Source organism: Saccoglossus kowalevskii, chromosome 21 (assembly GCF_978046115.1).
Source record: "Saccoglossus kowalevskii chromosome 21, keSacKowa6.1, whole genome shotgun sequence".
Lineage (NCBI taxonomy): Eukaryota > Metazoa > Hemichordata > Enteropneusta > Harrimaniidae > Saccoglossus > Saccoglossus kowalevskii.
Window position 1 is genome coordinate 15,777,713 of NC_140661.1, and position 22,126 is coordinate 15,799,838.

The following is a 22,126-nucleotide window of genomic DNA, read 5'->3' on the forward strand; positions in this document are numbered from 1 at the left end:
CACATCCTTATTTTCCATGAAGAAGATATATATCTGAACAAAAAAAAGTTGGATGTGGTTTGTTATACCTCCTGTGGGGGTTCACCTCTGGATACCAGCCCAAGCCACTGGTCTACCAGCTTTAAACCACTTTTTTATGTGGAGTGTTACATTTTCCCAATTAGTTAAGTTGTCCTTTATTCGCATATTTTCACTAGACTTAACCTTTTTTGTAACGAAGGTCGACGTATTGTATAGCAGTATCCATGTCAAACAAAACTCACACATTCAGAACATAGTAACATTTCATATGTGTCAAGCCTGTATTCTGTCTCTCTCATTTTCTCAGACAGGCGACTAAATATCGCTACAATTAATTAATTACTTACTTATTTACTTACTTACTTGGCTGCCGTTTATACCAGTTGGGGATATGAATGTTGTCCAGATTGGAGAGGATTCTACAATCTTACCAAGATATTTCCCTCAAAGAAAAAAAACACCATCAGAATGGTATCTGTTGAAATTCCCCTTGGCTCTGGTAAAGTACGTGGGAGGAAGCGACAGTTTGATATGAATTCGCAGACAGGTTGAGAAATTCCAAATCTGTCATTGAAATCGTTTCCGATGACCAGATGTGTTGCGCTAGAGCGATCGTGGTCGCCATGACACATGACACAAAGGACGAGAATCCACCATCGGTGTGGAATTCTATGAAGAGGCAAAAACCGACGACATGCTCTTTGCAAACCGTCCAAGCCAGAGAACTTTTACAGAAGGCCAGAGTAAAACAGGGTCCATGTGGCATAGAAGAGATTAAAAAGCGCGTGTTTCAGAATACGCGTATTGTCGCATGATTATTTTGTGCACTCATATTGCACTAATATTCCAGATCCGTACGTAGCGAGAATTCCACTGAATATGGGAAAAGTGTTCAATGGACCACGTACCTCGATTTCTGCGAGTGGGCGTTAGAAAAAGAGCAGAATGGGATGATTTTCATCGCGCATAATTCAAAGGGGTATGATGGAATTATGATTCTGAAATATTGTCACTATCACAATATACTACCCGAAATCATCATGAATGGTTCTAAGGTCACGCAACTATATATCCGTCATGCAGATATCAACTTCATAGATAGCTTAAATTTCCTGCTCTTGGCTATTTCTAAACTTCCTAAGACCTTTGGCATAGTTACACAAGGTTTTTTCCCCACCTGTTTCCGAGAACCGTTATTTTGACCCATATGGTATGAAGAAGGAGGCCAGTAAGACATTCTACACATGGTACAATGGAGAAATAGAAAAGTATTTCGGTATTATCAAGTGCGACGTTTTATCTCCAGAAAGATTGTATATACCAGTTCTACCTCTTAGGGTGAACAACAAACTGATGTTCCCATTCTGTTTCAAATGCGCGGAAACCATGAATCTAGACGAATGTCACCACAGTATCAATGAACGCCAGCTGACAGGTGCTTGGTGCACTCCGGAATTGGAAAAGGCTGAAGAAGTACCTACAACCCGGAGAATGGAGAAGGAGGGTTGTTCACCGAGTACTTCAACATGTTTCTGAAAATTAAAGAAGAGTCTGGTGATCCACAGTGGTGTCGCACCGAGGAAGACAGAATCATCCAAAGGTACCGCGAAGAGAAGGTATCGTCTTGGACAGAAGCAAGACCAATCCATGTCTCAGAGCTCTCGCCAAGTTAAATTTCAACTCATTCTGGGGGAAGCTGGGACAGAGGTCGAACTTTGGACAGAGCATGTATGATGAAACTTAAACTCTACAGTGTTCTGGAGAAATTAGGTAGCAGAGTCTTGTACTTTGACACAGAATCCATCATTTACATCCAGCGAACTGGACGGTTGATTATCTCGGGGATCTGATGAGAAATAACTCCAGCGGATAAATACATCACACAATTTGTATTTGTAGCCCCGAAGAATTACGTGTACCGAGGGTTCACTCTCAATTACATAAATCAACTGGAAATTAATTTCGACTCCCGAAAAATAGCTTACAAGAGAGAATATTCAACAGTTTAGAGCATACAGTTTAGTGTATGACAATCGAGTGATACAAGATGATTACTGAACTCAGCTTCTAAAAATATAAATAGAGCCGAGATGGACGGTTACCCTCCATTCATCCATTTGAACTTTGACAATCACATTGACATTGGCTCTACCAAATTAGACGTGGTGCTATCACTCGTCTATTCTGGTACATGCACACTGCCTTATTTCGTTTTGAACTGGATGCTGAATAAGTACAATGAAGAACACAAAAAGAGATGATATAACGAGTGCGGTCCTATCATATCGTCATGCATGCAAGATTGAAACATTTACCTCTCTCGTGTGCGGTCCCACGCAGTCGGAAAAGACGTGTTTGGTCAAACAGATATTAGAACAATGTGATATCCCCACCGCCAGACGTTATCTATTGGGGCTACGGCGAGTTTCAGGCAGCCTATTTGGAAATGATGAAGACAGTGCCTCGAATTCGTTTTATCGAAGGGGTACCTCCAGATATTATCAGAATGATCGACCCTGCTAAAAGAAACTTGTTGGTGATAGATGATCTGATGACAGAAACGGGTAAAGCCAAACAAATCGCCCAGTTCTTAACAAAGGGATCCTACCATCCGTTATACGGATTTTGCGAAATCTTTTTCATCAGGGCAGGCAATCGAGAACCATCAATCTCAACATGCACCACATTTTCCTGTTTAAAAATCCGAGCGACACATCACAAGTCAACGTTCTGTCTAAGCAAAGGTACGTTAAGTTTCTTCAGGAGGCATTCACCGATACCACCCAAGAACCTCATGGATACCGCCTCATGGAGCATTGTATTGTACATCATACAAAATAAAGTGAAATATAGCTACAGATCTATTTTTCCTAAATAATAACCATGACTAAAATAAAATACGATTATATTAAAAAGAAATAACTCAAACTCTACTCCAATCATATCTAAATATTCTTAATAACGACCAAATCTATGTGTAATAAGCATATTTAAATCAACTTTAATTGTAATATCAATTCTATTCGTAATAACAACGAACTCATTGGTAATACAACCTCATTTGGAATAACAATTAACCCCATTTATAATACAATCTCTTTTGTCAATCATTGTGATCAACCACAATAGTAATACCAAACCTATTCGTAATAACGATCAACCCCATTGGTAATACAACCTAATTTATAATTACAATCAACCCATTGGTAATACAGCCTTATTTGTAATATATATCAACCACATTCATATTACAAACGTATTTTTCGTGGCGTTAAAAAGAAATATTTAACCACTCTATACATTTACACGCTATGCTGGTATTTTTCTTACTCTCATCGTATTTATTTTGTGGCGTTAAGAAAATTCTCAAGCACGCCATAAATGTAAATATTTCATCTATTTTTTACTTCTTTTATGCAATAAACTCCGGTAGTATGCAAAAGGCCGGTTATGTATTAACATAATCAGTGTGAATGTATGTGCGTGTGTATATGTGAGCGCCCTCTAGCATTCATTTAGAAAATTCACTCTGGGTGTGACGTTATTGCTCGTATGATTTAAAAAAACAATAATTTATTCAAAGTTATTCAAACAATCATATTGTGACGTCATCATTACTCAAACTTCCTTTCACTGTAATTTATGCTAATTTATGCACACAATCCCATTGTGAATATATATATTCAGATTTCCACTTATGGGCATTAATAATTTATGCTATTTTATGCACACATTCTATTGTGATGTCATAATTATTCAAGTCCCATATAGTGTGTACTAAACAACTCCGAACCAAAGTAGATATAGTAGAAATAAAGTATGATACCATCTTAGTAATTACTAAAATCCCTAAGGTTTTTCATATTCAACAAACGCCCTAAACTGAGTTTACTAATCAGGATATACCCTATTTTGTTTGGATTTTATTTTTAACATGAAACAATACCTGACTACACACCTTTCCTACATATAGAGGGAATAGTGTTTCTACGCAGGGAAAAATAAAAACATAAGAAAAGGAATAATGATGGCAGGAACATTAGTCAATTGGGGTGGTTGTAACAATACAGGTTATATATATGGAAACAACTCCAGCAAAATAGAAAAAAAGAACAATCATTAGCCAATGGTAATGAAAAATACCAGGAAGGGCAATAGAGTACAGTCCACCATCTAAATGCTTTACTGAACTGGTGACTGTGAGAGAGGTAAGGCTTGAAAAGTGACAGATATTTATTGTTTGTACAAAGGATTTATATATATGGGAACAATTAGTTCAGCATTACATAAATGCAAATGATACAACACTGATTAAACAATAATCCAATAGTTTTCTAATTAGGCACGAAAGCAGATGAACAAATAATGGAAAACATCCAGCTTATTATTGCAACAGAATGTTCTTGGGCATCACCTGTGATTACATAATGATGGTACTGTGTAAACCAGAGAAATTAAATGTTGTCACGATAAACACAAGCTTGCTTGGTAGGTTGTTCGTAGCTTGAAGGATACACAGTAACACTGTTAGCGAGGAAACCTAGTGGGCAATGTGAGTGAAAAGAGCAAAATTATTCATATATTCGGCTAATTAGAAGATGTTATACGTATTAGATGGCTGACGCTATCAAGTGTTTTTATGTGTTAATTTTGCCCAAAACAAGAATTGGTTCGGCAAAGTTTGCAATATGATATGACTGCAGAGCGCGTAGAAATAGAAAAAAAAACAATGGAGAGAGTGAAATGATGGTATCACATTTATGTAATTTGGAGATATATTAAATCATGTTGGAAGACATATTTAGACTGAGCACCATTGCAATAATATTTGGTGGCAGCATCCATAGAAATAACTGCAGTGAATATCATGGGCCCCCTGCCAGAACGTGATTAACAATTAACATTCATCGGTTGCAATGTTTAAATCGACCAGCTGATGAATTAAACTACAATATAAACCAAAAGTGATTCAGAAAAACTAAATGCATTAACTGAAAGCAATTATTGGGACAGTATGTATCGGTTGTGGAACGGGGGAGACCAGATTGTACCTGGAATGTGCCTGGCAATGGGTCAGTTGATATCATGAGTGATGACAACATTGTAAGGCTCTATGTCAGACAAGCAATGCTTCATGATTTAGATCTAATCTTGCATGGGCTGCTTGGTATGGAGAATGTACTGAACGTCTCAATTAACTAATGTGGAACTTAATCGGCAACGTCAAACTGGGCACAATTTCCAGAATGTTGATGTCAAAGACCATTATTCTGAGATCATGGGTCATGGGCATCAAGAACCTGAACCTCAGCTTTCTGATATTGCTTTCATAACAGTGGACCTGGCTTTTACGTATCTATGTGATATCTAAACGATAATTATTACAAATAATTCATTCAATAAGCAAATTAGAAACTAAATTCCGGCTAATATTATCATAATAGTGGCTCAAACATGGCACAAGAGGCATGCCATTTGTGGAGCAAATCAATATCCTTAAGAAATCATGTTTAAATAAATGTCTATAACATCGACAGTTGTTTATTATAACATTCTACTTTATTATGGGATCTTGTTTATCAACATAAACAAGCTGCAACGTGTTCAGAGCACATCTGCCTGTCTCATCACTAATAATAAGAAGTTTGAAAACATTCACATATATTCCCTTGTACAAGAAATTGTGTCCTCATTAAATTGGATGGCGATACTGTCACTTAATCACATTCATGTCCTAATTGTCTGTGTCTATTAACTTGATAATGAGTTTGTACTAGGCAGATATGGTGTGTGTCTATGTGCGTTATGTTGAATTACATTGTTTTATAACTTCAGTCTCATGTTTGTTGACTAATTTCTTTAATTTTCTCGCCATTCAGTCGATAGCGTCGAGTAGATTCAGGTGTAACTTGTGTAGCTGCCGTGGCAGATTGGCAGGAATTATGTAAACTACTGAGAGGTATGTTATCCGCCCTCAGTGTTGAAGCTTGCATGGACTCTTCGTTTTTGTATTTTGACCTTTGTCGCATTTACCCGTTTGCATGTGTGTATTATGACGCGTTAATTTAGTTCATGTGTTTGGCTGTTCGCAACAACTATATATTCCTATATTTTGTTGGCAAGGGATATGGTGTTGGTAAAGGGAACGTAGCTTCTCATAGTGACGGGTTCTTGAGACCTTAGTTAGAAATATCTGAATTTTATGATTAGGTTTGTTATGTACCAGTTCGCTTTGGTGAAAGGGCACAGCAAGGAACAGAAAGAAACAACGGACCGCTGTACGAAGTCGGAGACACTCGTAGAGTTTTAATGGACCCAGCATGGTAAGTATGCATTTTATGAATCAGTTTTGCACAGTATCATCAAATCGAATTGTGAACTTTGTTTGACCCTTCTGAGCGGTTCTTTTTCGTTCATAATTATTGTCGTCATAGCGACGGTCATTTGCCGCCATTTCTTTGTATGGTGAGCATATTATGCTTTCTAGCTGCAGAAGAACTCCGTCCAGCGCAAATGTTGACGCGACGCTCGCACATGATTCAAAATAATATCTGTTCACAAATTGATGGGGGACTGAGAGATGTATGATAACCGGCAGTAGCTCTACTCTGTAAATATAACATTTGTAAAAATGGTGGTTTTCTGATCTTGGTCTTTCCTCTACACTGACAAGTAGCGTGACATAACAGTAATTTTCTTGTGCTCTGCATTCGTCGACACCTTGTCGCTGGAGGGCTATATGACTGACTTCGCCGCCGAAGTTACAGTGTATTAGTGAGATCTCACTGGAACTACACAGTGCGAACATTTGATTTAGGTAGGGTAAACAATACAGAGCTGGGTTATTATCACTATTGTAAATGTATGTTATAGTTATATATATATATATAGTTTATATATTACCAACCTGCGTGTAATATATATTACTCTTGTTATTTGCATATGTCTATGTTTTATTAGTTATTAGATTAATATTATTAATTTATCGTTTCCCGGATTATGATGTAAATACCCCCCCCCCATATACCATAGCGCCCGCATACTGATTAAAACGTTATAGCACTGTCATTGATTGAAAGACGACACGGATGTACACTAATCGTGACAAACAACTATTTTACAATCCTGAACACATTCAAATATGAACTTCACTGTTATTAGTATGTTATTTTGTCTTGCCAATTAACTTTCACTAAATAATTACCTGTATACCGTGCAATATTGTGACGTTTGTCAGTGATAACAGGTTGCGTCATATAATTCAGTATTAACTGATCACGGGAGGGGCACAGAATATGTTTCGTTCCCTATTCTGCCAACCGCCAACAAGCACGAGTTCAGAAATTGTTTTGGAACTATTTCCTTTCCTAATAGCACTTCTTGGAGCTTCGTATTGTACATCGTATAAAATAAAGCTACAGGTCACACTCGATTTGTCAATCAAATCATTATTTGTCAATATAGATAATATTTGATATATTCATATCGCGCTGCTCAATGAACATCTGCTGCTCGATTAATGGTTTACTGAACCAACGTGTTATTCACAATACTGTTAGAACCAGAGAAACTGGCTGTAGTTCTTTATTTGGCCATAAAATCAGTCTTTATCTATGAAGAGGCTTTTTAAAATTATACTTGGGTACTGGAAGTGTAAGGACACTTTAAGATTTTGATTTTAGTGTATGCCCAATCAAAACACTGGTACATTTGAGGACCAAATATGTACAAAGACAAGTAAACATGAACAATTGACTAGAATTTGTTTATAATGTTTAACCTATTTATTTGAATCCGAGCCAAAACATATATATAGTATATTAAACACACAAAATTAAGATATCCAAGTAATGTTGGGCTGGATTGAAATTAGAGCGATATTTTGTGTATGTCAGTGGAACAGTGATTGAAGGGAGGAGATAATTGAGGCATGTAGCAGAAACCAGAAAATAATTGTAAATTTTAAGGTGTATTATGCAGACTGACTAATAACAATCACTAATGTTTGGTTATTGTTCTCAAAGCAGAACATAATATATTTATTTCATTGTGTGTGTGTAAGTGTGTGCATTCATTCATGAATTGTGAGTAGATATACTGGGTTGATCTGGGCTGTTTTGTAAGGGACACAATTATAGCTGTGGGGAAAGTGTTTCGATGGACATGAAAAGTTTCCAGTCTGCAGAAGGCGTATATACAGATCGTATATAAGTGGGAAGGAGTCCAGATCGTAGAAATGTATCATACTCTTTCTAAATTTGGTGGTATCATGGTGGTATTGGAGGACTATGGCTTCAACCAAGTGATGATTATTATCACCTACCTACACAAGATTGAAATGAACGTATGCACAGTAGAAAAAAAGTGCAAAGTTAGTCACATTATGCAGTGACTGGGCATTGTGAGAAGCTAGGCATGACTAATTATGGTAAGCACGGAAAGCCCTGCCCTCAATTGTTGGGACAATATGAAGCTTCCAATTACACTTCACTGAACAAGCATAACATTATATTAATTATAACATACCATTTAACCAGATATTTTATAGTCAGAACCATACTCCAAAAACAATTGCCAAGTACCTTTTGGCCAGTCTTTAAACCTCTATGATTTCCAAAAATGATTACATTCTGATTATGAAACCAACGTTACGTGAAAATTAATCAGACAACTATGCAAGGTGACCGGGTGAAGAAGAAAAAACAACCCTCTATCACCCTTGGGGAATTGGCACAATGTTGTCAAGAGAGAGAACTGCCAACACCTCTTTACGAGGTAAATGTTAAGTTATTACATGTAATATTGGTGGTGAGTCCAATAAGTACAATAATTGAACTAAAACGCATGTTTTAAAGACATACATATGCATAATATGAAAGATTTCGTTGGGGAGGGGGCTATTGTCTATTCGCACAACCCAATTCTGATATACCAATATATGTAGTGAAAACAATGTCTCGAAAACTAACTGCCTCAAAACTAACAATGGCAATGCGAACCGAAAAAAAAACATACGTTGTTGCGATCAAAATATTAGCACAAGAAATTTCACTCCGATGAGCCATCTTCTGATGAATGGGTCACTGGATGGGTGAAGCAAACTTCCCCATCCCATCAGCCAATCACTTACAGCAAGTATTAACCGAAATACTCAAAGTTCGTGTACTAATAATAACCCCATGACATCTGAAAACCTGGTATACAATAGCATAGAGGATGTAATTATGATAACTGTACCCAACATTCAAGTAGAATGCCTTGTTGTATTTGGGATACCCCTAATGTGAATGTACCAGTGATTGGCAGCTTCTCACCAGGGGAAAACTAGCTATCTACCACAAATGTTAAGAAGGAAATATAATAATCACGGAAAAAAGAGGATCAACAAATGGTAACAATCCCTGTGAGGCGGTAAAAGGATGAACAGAACACCAACACGTCGATATGAATGGTCACAGGAACATCAGGTAGTACCAGAGTTAAACACCGTCAAACATTAATATCTGATGTCTTTGACCGATGTCTGATGTATTTGACTGACTCCATGTAGTTTGTCGTTAATATATTCTTGGGGCGCGGCAAAACGATAACAGTTCATTGCTTAGATTCAATGCACGATTTGTTCAGCATAAGTAATACTGGTCAATTTCTTCTAGAATATTCCTAAGTGCGTATGTTCGCATTTAGCTTGGGGTCAATGCTCAACGATGACAGGGCAGCGCTTGGGGTCAATCAACGAGCATACGAATAATATTGCTTATATTTTACTCGTCAATGGTCAATGTTTTACCAGATTCGTATGCATACATAAAATAATAAACGCACCATCATTTGTTCAGGTTAGAAAATCCTGGTCAATTTCTTCTAGAATATACCGAAGGGCATATGTTCTCATTTCGCTGGAGTCAATGCACGACGATGACAGAGCAGAGCTTGGGGTCAATCAAGGAGCATAAGAATAATATTGTGTGTGTTCGAATCATAAACATTCAATGTTTTCCCACATTTGTATCGATAGCTTTAACAAAAACCCACTTTCTGTTTGCATGTCGTTTACTTGTGGATTTCTACGCATAACTAAAATACGAACGTCTACAACACACACTGTAATTTGTTTCCAAAAAAAAAAACTGCTGAACGCATATTCTACTTTTCTAAAGTCCATAGTATTATAATTGACATGAATGACTCTACAATGCATATTTATTCGTAATGGATATGTCTTGCCCATTACAGCACACAACGATGTTTTTGTAATGCTATCACACAATATTGAGCAATAATACGGTGTCTTCTAAACCCCTTATACAATTTCATGTTTTAATAAATTTCTCCATGAATTTCATCATAGAATTTAGAAATATTCTATTAAACTCGGGCATCTAAATTGTTTTTGTTCATTATTTAAATGGAGGGAAGTATGGTTCCATATTACATTCGAAATGCCAATCAAACCACGGTTTACAATCATAGACAATAGTTGATATAATCCTATCATAATGCTGTCTAGGTTTTAAGGCACACCTGCATCCTGAATAACAATTCAGTGCACCAATATGCTATCATCCACAGCATTGTTATATCCACAGAGTCAGGTGAAAATCGTTCATTTCGTATTACAGTTGTGTGTTTTGATAGCCCCAATTTACCAAATTAACCATGTTGATATTTGCATCACATCTGATCATGGTTTTGCTTCTATGAAATTGTTTATTCTTGTATAGGAATGGTACCAGCCCGTTTCTCAAAAAAGCCAAAAGCAACAATTTGGCTTGGTGGTTAGTTCTACTATTACGCAACTTACCTTTATTGTGCCTATGATTTGAGACATACTGTAACATACTGTAACAGCCATAAAATAGCAGGCTGAAATCACAGGATAATATTCACTCTTTAAAGCCCGTTATGGACTATTACGTACGGAGCAATTCCGTACAAAGTGTAACATTTTGATTCGCACCCAATCTTTATCTTCGTTATAATCAACCCAACCCCCCCCCCCCGCAAACAAGATTTACATGATAGTTTCACTATTATGTGCCACAGAAATGGGTAGTTGGGTATTTTAAACCATTTCTAAGTGTGTGGCAGTTATGTTTTTTTAGTGTTAATGAATATCTGTTTTCACTTAATTGTGTCGTCAATAAGCGTCAGGATTATAAATGTAATAACCTTCCCACATTTGAGGGGTTAATTTAACATCTTGTTACAAGCAGAGGTACCCCTAAAGTTCCTGAGTGACAACCGGGTATTTCAGCTCCTGCTTTCTTAAGTTTATTTTTCTGGGTTTTCTGACATGTATTCATGCCAAAGTCACTCGAAGCTGAACATAACATTGCATACTGGTATCTGATGGAATAAGAATCCTGGCAAAGTTGTGTACATTGTGTATTAAACTATCAGATAAATATTCATATTATCAAATATGTCAACAGTTCTCATCTTTCTTCATCAAACAACGAATGACACACGAGTTGCATACAAGGCAACAACAAATAGCTTGTTTGAGTTGATCACACTCCACTTGAGTGGAAAAAAACGGCAGACAATAAGGGGTATGATGTTCTCAATATATGTCTGCAATAGAGAGTGCACTTAGCTATTGATATTCAAATAAGGGTTTCCATACTTTTTCTTTACTATATTTTGTATGAACTTTAGTCTTGTAGCCTAGATGACAAATCCTGATTCCAAAAATGAAGAAGTGGCTTACGATGAGCATATCATTCTGAGGTCATACTTTCTTGTGGTGGACCCTGATAGCATGTGACGTTGAAGGTGTAGCTAGCCTTAACTTCATACAAAATCGAAGGAGACCGTTTGCATTGCGCTAATAATGAACCACCAGTGAAGCCAGGAAACCCACTGGTTATTATGAGTTATCAATGAAGTGCTAGAAAATTTATTTATAAAATTAGCTGTGGCATTTTTTTAATTTATGTTCTTTTTGTCTCTAGTTCAGACCCCTTGTCCAGCCAAATAATAAGGTCTGCAAAATTGTTCAAAATATGTTGTTCTTGCTACTGATATGCATTATTTAAAATATTCTAGTGGGGTGACCATCTGCAAGTGAAGGGAGTAGACATAAAGGTATGATAGTGACTGAGGACTTACAACTAACCAGCCAGCGACTTAAAATATAGTATGCTTGACTACCTGAGTGAAAGATTACAACTCGCACAGTATCTGGTATATTTGACCTGGGAACTGAAATGGACATCCCTTGGGCAGGCAACAAGTCATGATATTACCCTCACAAACATGTGTTTAATTATCACATCTCACTGTTGTAATTTGCATGCTGTGATTGATTAAGACTCGGTCACAAGACATTGAATAAAAACGTTTATCACATCACACTATTGTTATGCATGCTGTGATTGGTTGAGACTCGGTCACACGACATTGAATAAATATAGATATTACATGGTATATTGTCCGGGTATATCACAACTTAGCAACGATACTGTGCATAACAAATTGTCGTTCGCTATACTGGTGCTGCCCCGGTTGCTGTTGTTTTCGGGGCTGCTTTCAAGGTTTTGAAGGAACTTTAGTCATCCGAAATAGACAGTGAACGTACCAAAATGGATATTAAGAAAGATACTCTGTTTTGATGTTTAGGGTATTTTTATATGAAGCAGAAATGTACGCCATAGCCGCCACTGAAACGTCCCAGCCGGGGTCGCTGCAGAGCGTTCTACGCTGTGATCATTTCTACGCGTTCCACGTCGATGCTAACCAAAAACGCTCAAAAGCTATGTGGCTTGAGAATAGGTGTGATACTTTAGTAAGAAAGTTATTTCAGTCACTTCCACGGTACTCTGTCCAATTTATCTGGAGAGTGATCAAATAACTTGCGTTTCATTTCAAAAATATTATTGTCGATAATTTGACTGATTCGCACTACTTAAAAACGGTTACTTAAAGAGTATCTGTGGCTGAACATTTCCTGAGTGTATTTCGTTGATTTTTCAGCAAACAATGAATGTATGTTATTGAGTAATGTGAAACTTGTTATAATAGATAAAATAAAATATTGCATACTTCAAATGTAAGTGTTGTTAATTTGTGGGAGAGCGGATGTGAGTGATGTATGGTAGCTTTGATTGTTATTGTAGATGTCTGTTCAATGTGACAAAATAAATAACACATGGTTATTCAGGCAATATCACGATTCGTTGTTTGCCCTTGGGCCGTTGGCCATGACCATAATATAGATGATGCCATTGCATTCGGCTCATCAATATTATGGTCATAACCACCATCCCTTGGGCAGGCAACAAATCGTGATATTACACTCACAAGCATGTGTTATTATTTAAATGTCACATGGTGTATCACATAGGTAACATAACAGTGGTGCTGCCCCGATCACAGTCGATTTCAATGATTTTGAGGAAGTTTAGCCATTTAGTCCGGTTGCAAAACGACATTTTTTTAGAAACTCTTGCAATGCGGTCTATACAAAATTTGTTTGCTGTTTCTATACTTCTGAGGTGTGCACTATAAGAATCTGGATGGTGCCACTCTGTCAACCTCGGGCATTTCGCACAATATGCAAATTAGGCGGCCATTGTGAAAAATTTTGTTTCGTCAATATTAACTATTAACTACACATGGTATCAACATAATTTGGGTGTCTTGAGGGGTAAAAAATAGGATTTAGTCGTTTCAGTAAAGTTTTCACAAATATTTTGTGCTAAATAGGCATACAATATTCAAATTAGGGTGGTCATTATGGAAAATAATGTTTGTGTCAGTATCCCATTTACTACACATAGAAAGAAAATAATGTTGGTTCCTATCCCAGTATTTCTAGAGGAATAAGCCATTTCTGGAAAGATCACAACAATGTTTTACTGAAAATATGCAAGAATCTTCAGTGTACATCAGAGTCATAATATAACATCTCCTGTGATTATGAATATTTATTGACTCAGTCCTCTAACAAGTCGCTTTCACCCGTCACCCATCGGGTGTGCTCATTCTGGCAGCGTTCTTCCCCGTGACATCCACAAAACATTGTACATGGCAAGTGAGCTGCATAGCACAGCCACACCTTATTATTTCCAGCACTTCCGGTGGAGCAACTCTAACATTTGTTTGCAATGTTACTGGGATCAAGCATCTAACGCGTTTGTCACGTTCACATGCAAACTGTACAGGATCTAATACTGGAGGTTCTGAGTTGAGAGCTGATTTACAAATGGCGGTCTGAATGTGTACCCACTTTACGTTCTCTTTGAATGCCTCTTTAGAAGGTGGGAGTGACTTAAGCCGTGGAGCCTTTGTCACATTTTTCCTACCCATCCTTCGCATCCAGACTTCCCCACGGCCCTCTGACATGTTCAATGTCACCATGCTTTTGACTTTGTAGCAGGTAGCCATGGATACCGTGGCTTCTTCAATGATGTGGCCTATTTTTTCAGATAACTCTCCCAATTTGCGCAGTTCTATACTACTATTAAGGACTTTGATGATAGTGGCACTGAACCACGGTGTCACAGCCTGACTGGGCATGAGCAGCTGGCAGTTGCGAAAGCACGTGTCCATGCACACTTGCAGTTGCCACAATGTCTATACCAGCTCGTTCATAACTTGGTCTTTTCATAGTGAGACGGCAAGTCAGCAACTCCCTGTAGTAGTGCATAAGCATAAGGACAAAACATCTGTGTTCTCACATACAGTATTTATTATTTGCACTCCACTTTCAGCAGCCTTAACCATTTGATGTATGATTATGATATCCGCTTCTTTGTGTCAAGTCCAGAGATCTTCTCTACAGAAGACAATGCCATCCTGAATTACAAGTGGTATAAGGTCAGTAGAGATAATGACCAGACTGTGATTACTCAGCTCTTCCTGTGCTTTCTGGATCAAGTCCTGACATATCAGATCTATGACCTGTATCTTATTCATGGTTACTGAGGTGGCAATGGAGTAGGTAACTGCAGTTTGTGTCGTCGGCTCGCTTCATCACCAGCTGGAGCTGCGCACATTTCACTTTTATTGCTGAAGTTGAAGTAGTAATCAAAAATCAGGTATGTGTCCTTGTTGGCCAACCTTTTCATCACATTCCTCATGAAGCCGCTGACAAAATTTGACACAGTTTCTTGATTAGGCCAGTTTATAACACGAAGAAGAACACAGCTATCCAGTATTTCTACTTCTGATTTCTCAACCAGGCGCTGTGATACAGTCACCTGTCGCTTATTCTTCAGTGTGGATTTTGTAGTTGCGATTCTTATATTTCTCTTATCATCAAACAGGGACGGGTTACGAGGACAGTTTTGATATTAATGTCTCGAGACTGTTGCACCCCTAGCACCCGAGAGTAGATTAGATTTGTGTCATACACTTCCCAAACTTTACTGCCGTCATCTTTACTGCCCTGGTCACCACATCTTGGACAATGACTTATTAAATCCGCCAGGCCAGCTTTTTCAAATGACACAAGGTGACCACTCCCAATATCTACTGCGTCATGTGCGTTCGCCGTTTCTGGTCCAATCTGTCCAGTAATGACATTGATCAAACAAGCAAGCAAGATGAGCAGTTGGATCCACAGGATCGATACAAGTCAGAAGTTTGTCTCGTAGCTTGTCTCTGTCAATATCGGCAACAATGTTTGATCTATAACAGTAACGTACTGCATAATAATAAGTTGTCATTACTGTATACATGCTTATGATATGTTGCTCTTGTAACTTGTCCAATGCTATCACAATGAATACACATTTATGCAGATCATATGCCCATATGTATTATACATTATTCATATCAATTATCCAATCCACAATGTAGTACAGTACTACCTATTTTCCTCGATGATATGCCTACAAATTATTTAATTATTATTATACCTATATCAGAACCTATATACTAAATCTCAGGTAATTAATAGACACAGATTGCAACTAAAAAATAATCAGGTCGGTACATTGTTCCAGAGCATTTATGTGCCATGTTCCATTGAAATGTGTTTCTGATAAAAAAAATGAAAAGCAATTAAGTAATAAGCCATGATCACGCGTGACCACAAATGATTCCAAGCCAAAACACAGACTAAAGGGTACGATTGGTGGATCAGTGCCTGCTCTCGTCGGAAACAATTTCATTCGACACTGAATCACCCAGGACTCGTAAATTCGTTCTCTGCATTAATCTTTATAGAAAAAATGGTCCAGATCCAGGTGCTGAATGATGTATATTCAAATCACGGAAGATAAGGTCGTCACCGAACTAAGTGAAGTTGTTTCGAAAATCATTGTTTACACACTGCAGGTCAACCACCCGTCACAATATAATTTGAAATCTTCGAGCGATTTGTAGACCCTGAACCGGTTATAGTCGGATCGGTGGCACATTAAATAACATTATTAGCGCTAGGCCATGACAATAAGTAGCCACAGTGTGGCAAGCAGTATGTTATGTTATTTGACACATTCTAGTTAGTCTTTATTCATGTATAAGTTGTAATACTTGAATTTATTATGTATGATATTCTTGTTTATAGTGGATATATATCATTACATCATGCATTGTGTTATAGAATTGCATAATTAATGTAATTTCGGAGTTTAAGCGGTTTGATTGCACGAAGCTAAATAGCGCTATGGTATATGACAATGTGGTTAATGGAGAGTGATAACGCAGAATAGTTGACTATATTGGACAGGCCGAATTCTAGAACATTAATTACATTACTAGGGTAACCAAGTAATTTCAAAGGATCGGTGGAATTACAACCAAGTTTCCTAAGTCTTGTACGATCTTCCTGGAGTCCCATATCGTGCACAGCTTTAGCGATTGCAAGAAGAATATTCTTTTTACAGTTGGACAATGAAACGCCGAATTTACGGTGAACATTTCTATGCTGTTGCACCGTCATTCTCTCGAAGTCGAAGTTTTTTAACAAAATTATTGGAACTTACATTAAGTATTTGTAGATCTACTAATCCCTGCAGTTTTCTATTTGCAATGTTTTATTGCAATATAATAGACACTGCGCATTTTAGCTTTAACTGCTTCCTCCATTTAATGTATTCGTAACAGCTGTCGTCATCTCCGCTCTTGCTGTTTGCGCCTAGATTGAAAATTTTAAATTTAAAAAAATAAAAATATTTACAACATAAATTACATTCTTTTACGATTATTTCAAAAACTACAATTGGGAGACATTTAATTATGAATGATATTTCTTTTCCGCTGTTCGGAGAATGAAAACAAAATCAGAAAACGGACGGTACATCTGCTTTGATGTTTGACATTTTAATTTGTTTGGGAATTAAATAACATTACCTGTGGTCACTAGTGATTTCATGTTTTGAGAAAGTCTTTCTTAGGTTTAGCATTGTTCTTCCCATTGGTAAATACACTAATTTAAGAGGCTTTTCGACACAGATAGAAATGAATAGAATATGAACAACCAACCATCGGAATTTTTTGTTTATGTTCCGTTGTAAGTTTTGTATTAACAGAGGCATCTACGATACCAAAGTATCCTGAAAATGTAATCTGCTAATTTGCATATAACAGCTGTTATTCACTGCCTAGGAATTACAAATATCTTGACCCCCCTATAGCTGGAATTCGTGCAAAGAACCTCGAGGTCATTGCGTTTCGCAAGAATGGCGAGTATGTCTACGGCTAGTAGCCAAGATCGCCCTGAATATTTTTTGAATGAAAATATAATTCGCAAGTGTGGCTAATCAATTTTACTAAATTGTCGCCATACACAATTTATCGAATTTTGCGATTGTGGCGAGTGCCAGCGTGAACACTGTCAGTGTGTTAATATTTTGAGTAGAAAATGAGTACATTGTTGGTAACATATTGCGAACAATGCTTAGGGCTAATTTGAACAACCAAAATGTTCACCTTGAGAGGAGTGACTGATTTAAATCGTCCCAGACTGGTATATTTGACTCACATGCGACAATATATTTATTTCCGTTCACTCTAAACATCATTATATACCAAGTACCAATGTTGTATAAAAGTATCTTTAGCTTTTTTCTCAGTAGTGTGCATGGACATGTTTAGTGCATCTCTCAGTTGTGTACACAATCCCCAGCAATCACTACGTAACGAATGAAAATGAGCATGCGCGGAAAAAAATCGCTTGCGTATGCAATATATTTATTTGGCCAATAAAGATGCCCCCAAATGGGGGGGGGATTATAGAAACATGTGCGTCAGCAAAAAATAATCGTTATAATCGAACGAGCGGATCAAAACTATCAGTTGCAGGAGTGTTTCTCTGAAGTCTCTGCACGGCATTTCCCATCGAAGAATACTGTAGGAAAGGCAGACAGGATGTTACGTTTATTATTTGTCCTTGCAGTAACTAGTTTGGCTCTAGCAGCCCCACATGAGGTAGGTTCACTCGAATTCAAATACTGTGTGTATTCAATCATCTACTATTGCCAGCTTAACAACGTTGTTTTAGGTCCTTTATGTATACTACCTTCCTCGGTAAGACAGCCCAACGCCTAGTGGTCTGTTTCTGGGAATTTAGAATATTGTTTTGCGAACACACAATGATATGATATACAATTTATGTTACATACCTGTTATCAGTTGTGTCATCAAATGTACAAATGTCATTTAGATTTGTTCTGAAGACAACTCTAAATTTAACTGTGTATCATAGCATCAACGACCGTAGACCATTGTCGCCTACTTTCGACACGAATAGACAAAAGCGAGCGCAATTCTTGGCTGGCATACAAGGGAACAGCACTATAAAGAGGAATTGAATTCCAACATTTTCAAAAACAGAAAAAAATTCTAATACATGTATCATGACTGTGCAGAAAGTCTACGATGTACGACAAAACATTATATAATTCGAAACTCAATAGGGACATTTATACAGCAATGCAAGAAATGGGATTATATTTTCCTAGTTAGAGGCATCATAGCATTGTTCTGATCGAACACACGTTTTATTTACAATTTCCGTCATAATGTTGTGTTCGTAAATTTTCAACCAGAAGTTCAGGTAATGCTGTTTCCAAGAATGGCATTGCAAAAGTTCATCACAAAACACTTTCAGTAAGAATTTGCATCGTCTCAAATGCATCGAAAACAACGTTAGTTCTTTTCTTTTTCTTGCTCTTTCAGGAATTGGTTGAGAAGCGTAAGTAGTTCGTCTTTGTTAGCGAAACACTAAACGTGCCGTATAAGTTTGTATATCAATGATCATAAACGCATTCTAATTTATCAATTAACAGTTTACGACAATATGTGCAAGGTGTTGGAGAATACAAGTTTCCAATGCTTCAATCTGTTGTCATTTCATTTGCTCCAATTTAAAGATTTAAAACCACTCAATTACCGGTTTTAGAGAAATACAAGTTGAATTGAAATGTATTCATGTGAGATTATATATATATATGTAGATATAATAATACATCTATCTCTCTGAATAATAGTATTGTGTGTTTATCTACATGTCGATTTCGAATGGGTTTTAATATTATCATTGTTACTGTACCAATTTGTATTAATATTCATAAATCAATTAAATATAACCAATCAAAATATCTACGCTGTGTATCAGCAGTTACTCCGAATATGTACTTCTTATAGTTGCCAACAAATATCACTTACTTGGTATATAGGGATGGTGTTAACAATTATTATTGTTTGCTGTGTAGGTGGCCTGCCCAAGTATCACGTTGTGCTAGGACCAATGACCTGGTTTGAAGCAAGAGATGCATGTAAAGCTGTGCCTACTTGTAAACTCGCTGAACCCAAAAGTCTGGCTCAAATGAACGAGATAATGAACGTATTTGTGCCAGGTATATTTGCAAGCTCTGTACTAACACTGATAATTAATTATAACTGTGGAATTCTTTAATTGTATCAAAGTAATTGTTTTACTTTTACTTCATTTTATTTTTGTCTTATTAGGTTTTAATTGGATTGGTATAACCGATCTACTTGTCAGTGATACCTTTGCTTATGACTCAAGCAATTCGCCCATTGTTTACGAGAACTGGGATGCAAACGAACCAAACAATGAAAATGGAACCGAGGACTGTACAGAAATCTGGTAAGTGAAGTTATTGTCACCTAAAACACGAGCGGTATTAGTTAAAAAAAATACAGACAAATATTTTGAGAGAGTATTGTATCTGTATTACACACAATTTCATGAATAAACATTTGACGACAAAATCATTCCCATGTATAAAAATCAAGCTACAAGGGAAACGATTGTACGATTATTTGTTGTGGATTACACAATACTATTTTAGTTAATGAACTTCGATTTGACAGGAAATTCGATGGCACATGGAATGACGTTAATTGCTCATTGGCACGAGGCAATGCAATCTGCGAGTGTAAGTGTCATTTTTAAGTGTGATCTTTATCAACATAATTGTATTTAGCAAAGGCGAGGAACATTTTATGCTGGACGGAAATTTGATTCCATAATCCTGATCAGATTGTTTTCAATCTATAACACTTATTTAAACTGTCACATACATCACTATAAACCTTGCAAAAATAAATATTTACTACATTTTTTACTGTACATGACTGAATATAACACTTTTCATAGGAGCAATCTTGTGTTTTTCATTTGTAAGTCGTTTGTTTTATGTACATAGGTAGAACAATTATAAATAACCTGCGTGTGAATGTTTTCATTAGGTCCTACTAATGGCCCAATCGGTGATCCTCATATGAGGACATTCGATGGGCGTGCATATACATTCCAAGGCATAGGCTGGTACTATCTGTTCAAGGACTGCACCGAAAACCCTCGTTTTGAAGTCACAACCAAGTTTGAACGAAGAGAAGATAGTACCCCAGACCAAATCAAGACACGAACTATTGCAATCAACATAACTGTTGGAAATCAATACGCAATTATTGATGGCCTTGACGTTACTACAGTAAGTTCTCATTATGTATGCTGCAAATAGAATTGAATTGAATTGAATTTTCACAAATTCAGTGATCATAACTATATGCTAGCCAATTATTCATCCTACAGGGAAGTACAGGTGGCATGGTGACAGACGCAAAACGTATAACAATCCAGGAAGAAGAGAAAAATATTAAACTGCACTTCACTTCGAAGGACACGACATTCACTTTTAACTGGACTCTGAGAAAGCATGAATTAGATGTATCCTACTCTGGCTCTTTTTACAACGGAAAGCTATGCGGTCTGATGGGTAATGCAGATGGTGATACTCGCAATGACTTCCAGAAACCAGATGGTAGCATTTCCAAAGACGTTCTTGAATTTAGTGAAAGCTGGAAAGTAACTGGCAAAAAGTAAGTTGTATTTTTCTGTATAACGTTTCTGAACCTCATGCTCCGGGACTAGGCCCTGTTATATTTTTCTTTTATAACCAGTTTCGTCAGGTCGTTTGAGAAAATAGCCTAAACTAGTAGCCTCATACTTCATGTGTTAATGCGGTCCATTTCAAAATGGCGATCGATCTCACAGTTTGGTAGATATTGTTATTTAAAGTGAGTTGTTCTCATTGTCTGGCACCAGCTTTTTGAGGTCTAGACGACGGGATTTTTTGGATATAAACTGTGTTTCATCTGCTACAACAATTTCCAATAAAATCTGTAGCGATCACATGCTGTCTGTTGCCATGATTCTTTCTTGGAAAGCAGCAATCAACGCTTGAAAATCTATTTTTTTTGTGGAAGCAATAAAAATATTAATTCAAATTATTGATTTCAGCAACTATCTAAAGGAAATTGTCTTGAAGCAATATCGTTCTATAGTTTACAGATTTCATATATTGCGTTTCTTTGCTTGAATACAAAAAAAAAATAACTATTGTCTCCATAATCAATCAATTCGTTATTGCGCATGTAGATAGTATAGTAGGAGCTTTTCTTGAAAGAAATGTGACAACAACAGGACACTTGATTTCCATGAGTGAGTTAACCGATCAACTTGATAGTTGACATATATGGTCACAACATTTTCAGTTCAGTCACATAGCTTCATCGTCATCTTTCTGAATTAGAGCATTTATTACCCATGTGTGCTTTAATTAACCATTTTACATCATGCATGTTGCATGTATGTTTATACTAGTAAATTTACAAAAATAAA

The 22,126-nt window shown here is 36.9% G+C and overlaps 1 long non-coding RNA gene across 1 annotated transcript in view; it reads left to right on the forward strand.

Moving 5' to 3' along the window:
• The first annotated feature begins 6,062 nt into the window (after positions 1-6,062).
• LOC144352809 (uncharacterized) overlaps positions 6,063-22,126 on the forward strand; it is a 53,270-nt gene continuing 37,206 nt past the window's right edge. The window contains exon 1 of the long non-coding RNA XR_013420682.2: positions 6,063-6,344. This is a non-coding gene — a long non-coding RNA (uncharacterized LOC144352809). The remainder of the gene's footprint in view (positions 6,345-22,126) is intronic.